Source organism: Metopolophium dirhodum, chromosome 1 (genome assembly GCF_019925205.1).
Source record: "Metopolophium dirhodum isolate CAU chromosome 1, ASM1992520v1, whole genome shotgun sequence".
Taxonomy (NCBI): Eukaryota; Metazoa; Arthropoda; class Insecta; order Hemiptera; family Aphididae; genus Metopolophium; species Metopolophium dirhodum.
In genome coordinates this window covers 62,450,725-62,458,130 of record NC_083560.1, presented here as the reverse complement: position 1 = coordinate 62,458,130, position 7,406 = coordinate 62,450,725, and positions in this window count along the sequence as shown.

Here is a 7,406-nt window from a genome sequence, read left to right as displayed (position 1 = left end):
TATATTATTAACACACAAGGACACCGCATATGATATACCAATATTAATTAGTTGAAAGCTTTTTTAAGTTACATAGAATATTTCTTAGATGAGCGTCACAACAATTAAAAGACAATTCCAATGATTATATTTTACTGTCTATTGATTTTTCTTCATGTATAGTAACATTCTTTAGGTTAGATTCAGTAGATATAAACTATACAACTTCAAGAATCCCAGTAAAGCCAATCTTAAATCTTAGTTGATTTTCATACTGAATCCCGTGATGACTAACGAATTGGACTTACGTTTTTTTTAAAGTGTTTAGTCATGAAATGTTTAAATAGACTAAAAATATATTTTTTAAATTAATGAATAACAAAAAAAATATATATATAAATCAAAAATCTAATATGTATAAACCAGGGACTGGAACCTTGATGATTTTTACGGTTCCAGTTCCTGTTTGGTTCCCAGAAAAACTAAAATTTAGGTTCTGATTTTCTTTCGGTTCTTAAAAAATAAAATTTGTAACCGGGTTTGGTGTAAAAAAAATTGTAAAGTAAAAGTATATCGGTCTGGTAAGGTTCCGGTTTTTAAATGGTTCCGGCGAGTTTCTGGTATAAAAATTAATTTAAATAACATATATGGGTTCCGGTGAGATTTCGGTTCCCAATATTCAACCAGTTATTTTTGGTAAGGATCCAGTCCCTGGTATAAACCCTTTAATTCGGCATCCTATATGGTACTTGTCATTGAACCTCTTAAAATGGCGTGTGGTTATTTTCAACTTAGGATGAGGAAAATTCAGTTCAAGCCATTTAACATCTAAAATACTGTTCATTATTCGCTGGCTTTAATCCGTATAAAAGTCTATATAAATATTCATATAATATTTTGATATTATAAAAAGAGACTCGCTATAATTATCGATACCGATACGTTATAAAACTGAATTTATTCCTTTAACTCTATGTAATTGTTTATATGTTAAAATTATTTGTTGAAAATATTAAATAATAATAGTTACAATATTTGTTTTAAAATAGTCACTCATATAATAGCCACACATAATTAAGTTTTGAAATTACTTTCTAAGTACCTAGTGCTCGATACTCTTAGTAAATGGTTATCTTGTACTCAGAAATGTTTGACGGAAAATGTAATATTTTCTTTATGAGACGGTACACGGTACACAATTACTGTTTATTATGCAATAAACAATTTCGAATGAATAGTAAAACATTAAAAACATTTTTTTTTGTTCAGTTTTAAATATTTGAATATAGTTTTATGTATAATATTACTATACATTGTCTATTATTATTATGCAAATATAAATTGTTCAGTTTTCGTAGATAATATGCATATTTATTTGATATTTTGATAATATATTGGTCAATTGCATACAATTTTAAGCGTTTAGTATAAAACGATGAGACATTTCATATAGCTCGTCAAACATTCCTTCATATTTCATTTATTTGCTAAGAGTCTTGTCAGTTGTTTGTATTTTTTTATTGTGGTGAAATATTAATAGACGATACACATATTGTACCTATCGTAATTTTAACACATTTTAAACACTATAATTTATTTTGCTGTTGATTAGAATGAATCATTTATAGCATTAATATTTACTTATATTTACCTACTGGAATTCAATAATATAATGTATAATTTTATGGAATACATAAGGTTATAATAAGAGAAGTCTAAAAATAAATTCTGGTATTTTGTGGAACAGAGAGAGACAATAAACACGGCTATGATCCTCTTTAGAAATAATTTAGTTTTGACTGTGTATTATACAAATCTTTATACAATTTAAGCATTATTTTTGTTCTGGTTTGGGTTTTGGATGAGCGCTTGAAATATGAAAGGCATGCGTATTTTTCGTTTTGTGTCGAATCAAATCCGCTTAATCACTAGTGCTACGTCTCAGACCTAAAGCTTGTTTATACAACTTAGACAATATTAGCTCATCACCGTGTCTTATAACATAATTAACCATGAAGGTGGAAGTTTGGACGGCGCTCTTGTAATGATCTTCACAAAAAGTTTATCGTGTCTTATTACTTACACCGTAGTTATTTGTAATAGGGGTAACAGATATGTACCTAATTGATATGATCCCGGTGCAAGCGCGGTAACCGTTGCGTACCTACCTACTACTGTGTATCGATACGCACTGCACATAATTCGATTCTGAAAACGAACCAAAAGACGTACCCGCACGTATGTCGTATACTCAGATAGTAATATTATAGTTATAGACATTTGAAACACGCTGTATAGGTAGTGCTACGGGTTTTACGAGTACCTACCTACCTACGTAAGTATATAACATTGTAACATCGAAGCACGCGTGCACCGTGCGTGATAATATCACGGATGTATGCATACGGGTGTAGCATGAAAGCTCTCGAAAACATCGTTCTTCGCACGCGAAGCTTACAACACGAGTAATACAAATAGCAAATGTCTATAATACATTAAGTATACATTGGATACACCATAATAATAATAATAATAATATTAAGCTATGCTATGAGGTGCATCGCATGTACAGTTTTGCCTCTAATACCTGGAGAGCAATCATAATTGACGACGCGAGCTGATTACAGACCACGCACATCTGTTGTAGTAGTACCTATCTATACCCACAGGTTTTCGTCGCGACAACGGTGAAAATTGTATTATTATTACTGTATTACCCATCGTTGTCGACGTGCATAATAACAACAGATTTATAATATTGCGTATTATGTAATAATTACGCATACATCATTACAATGTTATTATGATTATTATTATGCAGCGACAAAGTCTGAATATTACGACCAGCTAAAATATAGCATTGCTATATTACTCGAGTGCAAGACGGTTTTATTTGAATAAAGATTGGTAAAATAATAATATTATGTTATATAATAATTTAATACCATAAATCCTAATTAAATAACAACGATTAGTTTTATGAAAACGCCTCATTATTAGTCGGCATTAATATTAAACACAATATAATGTATCAAACCATTGATTATAGAATATAATCAAACTGTTCTACATAATAGAGAACAATTTCCAAATACTTTATTTGATATGGAAAAATAAACCGAAATAGCATTAAAAAATAAAAAAAACAATCAATTACTTAGATCGAAAAATATAAAGTTTTATTACTATATTAATGTCTTCTATCGTGTATATTTTAAAGGAGAATCTAAGAACGAATGTATACATATATAACTCTCACGACATTGTTACACGATTAATATTGTTCAATATTTTTTTGAAAAACACAAAAAATTTTTGAATAACTCTTTTTGGTTTTTTAATGTTTTTAATGTTTTAATAATTTGAATATATTTTTCCAGTTGACAGTGTATCCATCAAAAAAATTGCCTCTCTTTTATTATTGTTTTCTTAGTTTTTTTTCTGTATAATATAGAAATAAAACATGAAAATTACATTGATTATTGACCTATTATATTACGATTTTAACCTTGTCAAGAGGATTATTTACGTTTGTATAAACTTTGATTAAGAGAACGTCATATAATTATTTGGTATTATATTTGTCTCTTTCACACGTGGCATAGAAAAGAACACATTCACAATGATCGATCGTTATGACTACGATTATGAAGCAATTCAACAATCTGAAGTGTTGAACACTTGTTTCAAATTGAGAAAAACACTGTTCTCAAAGCAACTGCACAGATAGAGAATTTTGATATGCATTAAGTATTATCAGCAGACACCTAAAAAGTATCTATATGTACTGTGTAGGTATGGTTATTGTTTATAAATACTATAAGTTCTAGTATGTAGGTATTTTTAATGACAATGAACTGATATTGTACCATGTGCTATTTGCGCGATAGACTAATAATAATAATAATAATAATAATAAAAAAATGGTTAAAATAAAAATAATGAGTGTTGATTTTTGTGTCACTATTATATTATACCTTGATGATAATAAGTAAATTTCAACTCACTATTAGTATTTTTTCATTAAAAAAAAACTATTTTCAACATTTTAACACGTTATTGATACAATAAATTTTGTATAAAAACTTCTATAATATTCTGTATTATACCCCAATTCAGTAACTATTTCCAAATAAAAATATGAATCGACGTGAATCAATACCTTTAACCATATTTTGTACCTAATGAAAAGGTAAAAAATATTTAGATTATTAAGTTTAGTATAATATTTATAATTATAAATAGTCCAAGTGATTCATTTGCAAGTAAATTATGTGCACTCCGCTGCAGAATCTGTTTAAGTTATTTTTTGACTTTCTTGTTCCAAAAAGTTATTCTATTCATGTTTGAAGAAGATTTATTTTTTAAAATAATACTTGTTAGTCAAATATAAGATTATAGAGACTTACTAATATATTATTTAATAACTTATAGACTATTTAATTTAATTATGTAGTTAATTATGCGTAAACTTACTTTTTTTTTAAATTTATGTAAAACAAAACTGTTCAAATATAATGATGTGGTTTTTACAACAAGTAATTATGATGACAAATGATTTGTAAGAGGCGTAAGTGGCCTGGATATTAAGCCACACATTGGTAAAGGTAATACCTACCTCATTTAATTATTTATTCATTAGTTTGATAAATCGTGATTCTTATTGCATTTTATCTGGTGTGGAGGGTTGTTAGGAATAGAAAGAGATTAGAGAGGCCAAATGGTTTTATTAAGTGTTTAGAGTTAAATAATTTGGATACCCCAACGTGGTACTGTATACTCTTAAATATTGTGTTGCATTCATTTACTACTGATAAATTACGAAAAACCGCTTAAAATGGGATTTTAATTTCTAACGCTATGTTTATCCTTGTAGCAACGAATAAAAAAATGTAATATTATAATAATAATTTAACTTAAAGGCTAGAATAAATAATAAAAATTTAAAAAATCCAGACCGATAAACCATCTCCGCTCAGAATCGTTTTTCTTATACAATGATATTATATCATTGAATTCAAGTTTAATACAATCCATTATACATTGACTCACTTGTAACCTACTGTACAGCAGAGCGACATCCACTTACCCGCTTTTTAATATTGCTCATACTGCAATTTTTTTAAAATTAATTGTATGCATTTATACGTATATTGGTAATTAGTTGGTAATTTAAATTAGAAAAACTATTATTATATACCTCTACGTTTTATAAATTTGTTTATTTAACAATAAAAATTATTTTATTGTTACAATAAAATTCATAAACAGGAGTTATCGGTAGGTACTAATAAGTAAATCATTATATGCTCATAAACTATATTTTTCTGTTTTAAAAAACTGTTTATTTTTTTATTATTTAAATCATTTGTTTTAAATGTTTAAAACAAAACTATGTTTGATTAAAATTTAATATTTAGATTTAAAAAATCTCAACCGTATGAACCATATTACTGTATTAGTGTATTACTCAATAATGAGGCACCGATAGTATCGGATAGTATCCATGTATCGATTGTATTTGATACATCGGATGACTGTTAAATAAAAAACATCGATTAATCGACACTATCCCACAGCCCTAGTTATTATAATCTTAATCGTTTTAAAAAGCTTCAGCCTACATTGTATTAATAAACTAAACCTATCAATAGATTTAAGTTATATTAAATAAAATAAAATTGTATCAAATAGTATTAAGAGTTATTTTCTAATAGCCTACACTACACATCAAACAAAAACTAACTAGTTTACTGCATTTCTACTTATCGTATATGATTTTAATATAGCATACAAAATTTGAAATTTTAACTTTTGAGTCCCAGTCATTTTAGAACCATAAACTAAGGGTGAATATTTATTTTAGCTGAAAAGTACGTTATCCATACTAATATGCAACAAGAACTATATTAGTTTCAATATTATTAATGAATACAACTCGACACTCGTACATTGTTTTTATTCTTTAGGCTTATATTAGATTAAGTTATTTATTTATTCAAGAATGTAGAAGACAGTCAATGTGAAAAGTAATAATTTCAACTTATTGTGAACAATTAACTACAATTACAACTTAATTTATGTATAAAACAATACAATATAATGTTTTTTTTAATATCACTCATCCAAATTTTGTTTATAAATAGAAATGAATATTCATACATTTTACTTAGAGGTTAGTTTGGTAGACGTTACACTTCTAACATCAAATATGAGTTGGTAAGTATATAAGTGCTATAGAAAAGTTGGAGTGAGTAAGGTGGTATAATTGTTTTGCTTATTTTATTTTCAAAAATGTTCAGTATATTATGTTTCAGAACAAATATTCTGCTGATTTTTGTTTAGAAAAAATGTTTTTTGAAAATATTTTTTTCTTCACCAAAAAATCTATTTTATCCGCAGGATTTACCTTTTACATTGCCAGCCTTAGTATTTATTTCTGAGCTACCTATCTACCACAATCTGTATTTTCATTTTCAACAGCGTAATATCCTATTAAAGAAGATTTGCTGTCTATCTAGTTACGCCCTAGATTATTCTTTATTGTTCCTTATTATCTGCCATACCTTTTAGCTGTTTTTGGTTCTTTCTTTTTTCATCAATTTCTACGATCCTAAATCCACTTTGATTAACATTTATTTGATTCGGCAGAATACCTTATTTGAATCATTTTATTAATTTTTCTTATTTAACTGTGAATTTTATCTAATCAAGTTGATAGTTCTATAAATATTACATTTTAGTACTAAAGTATATTTTAAATACTTTTTATTTTTTTCGCTGTATCATAATAATTATTGAAAAAAAAGATTTTGTCAAGAAAGCCAATTAAATTAAACAAATTTTGTTTAAAAGACTTAACAAAATGTTTCTCTTATACAATTCAAGTGAAGAATTTTTATTTAAAATTACCTTAAATTACTCATATATAAAGATATAAATGTTTATTTTGTTAATATCCTATAATATTGTGTTAAACCGTTGTTAAATATATTATTACCGTATTCGGCGTATTCCATATTATTTAATTTTTTTTAAATCTTGTAAATTTAAAATTATATTGACCAATTTCTTGAATTTAATAAATTAAAAAAGTTTCTCAATTAGTTTTATTAATATACAGGTGTAGAATTTTGATAAGAGATTATGATATGATATTGCCATTAGCAAAAAATTGAATATAAATTGTACAACTACATTCTACAGTTTACATATTATTTTATTTAATAATATTATAAAAATTGTTTGTTTACAATATTTTACTATCGTTTTTTTAACAATACCTACATGTTATTTTATTCCCTTTTCTGGCCACATTAATATACATACAGATAATAAATATGGTAACGCACACAAAATTATTTGGATAAATATTCAATAATTTTAAATTTATTACCGAACGCAAATAAAATTTTTGGCACGTCAAT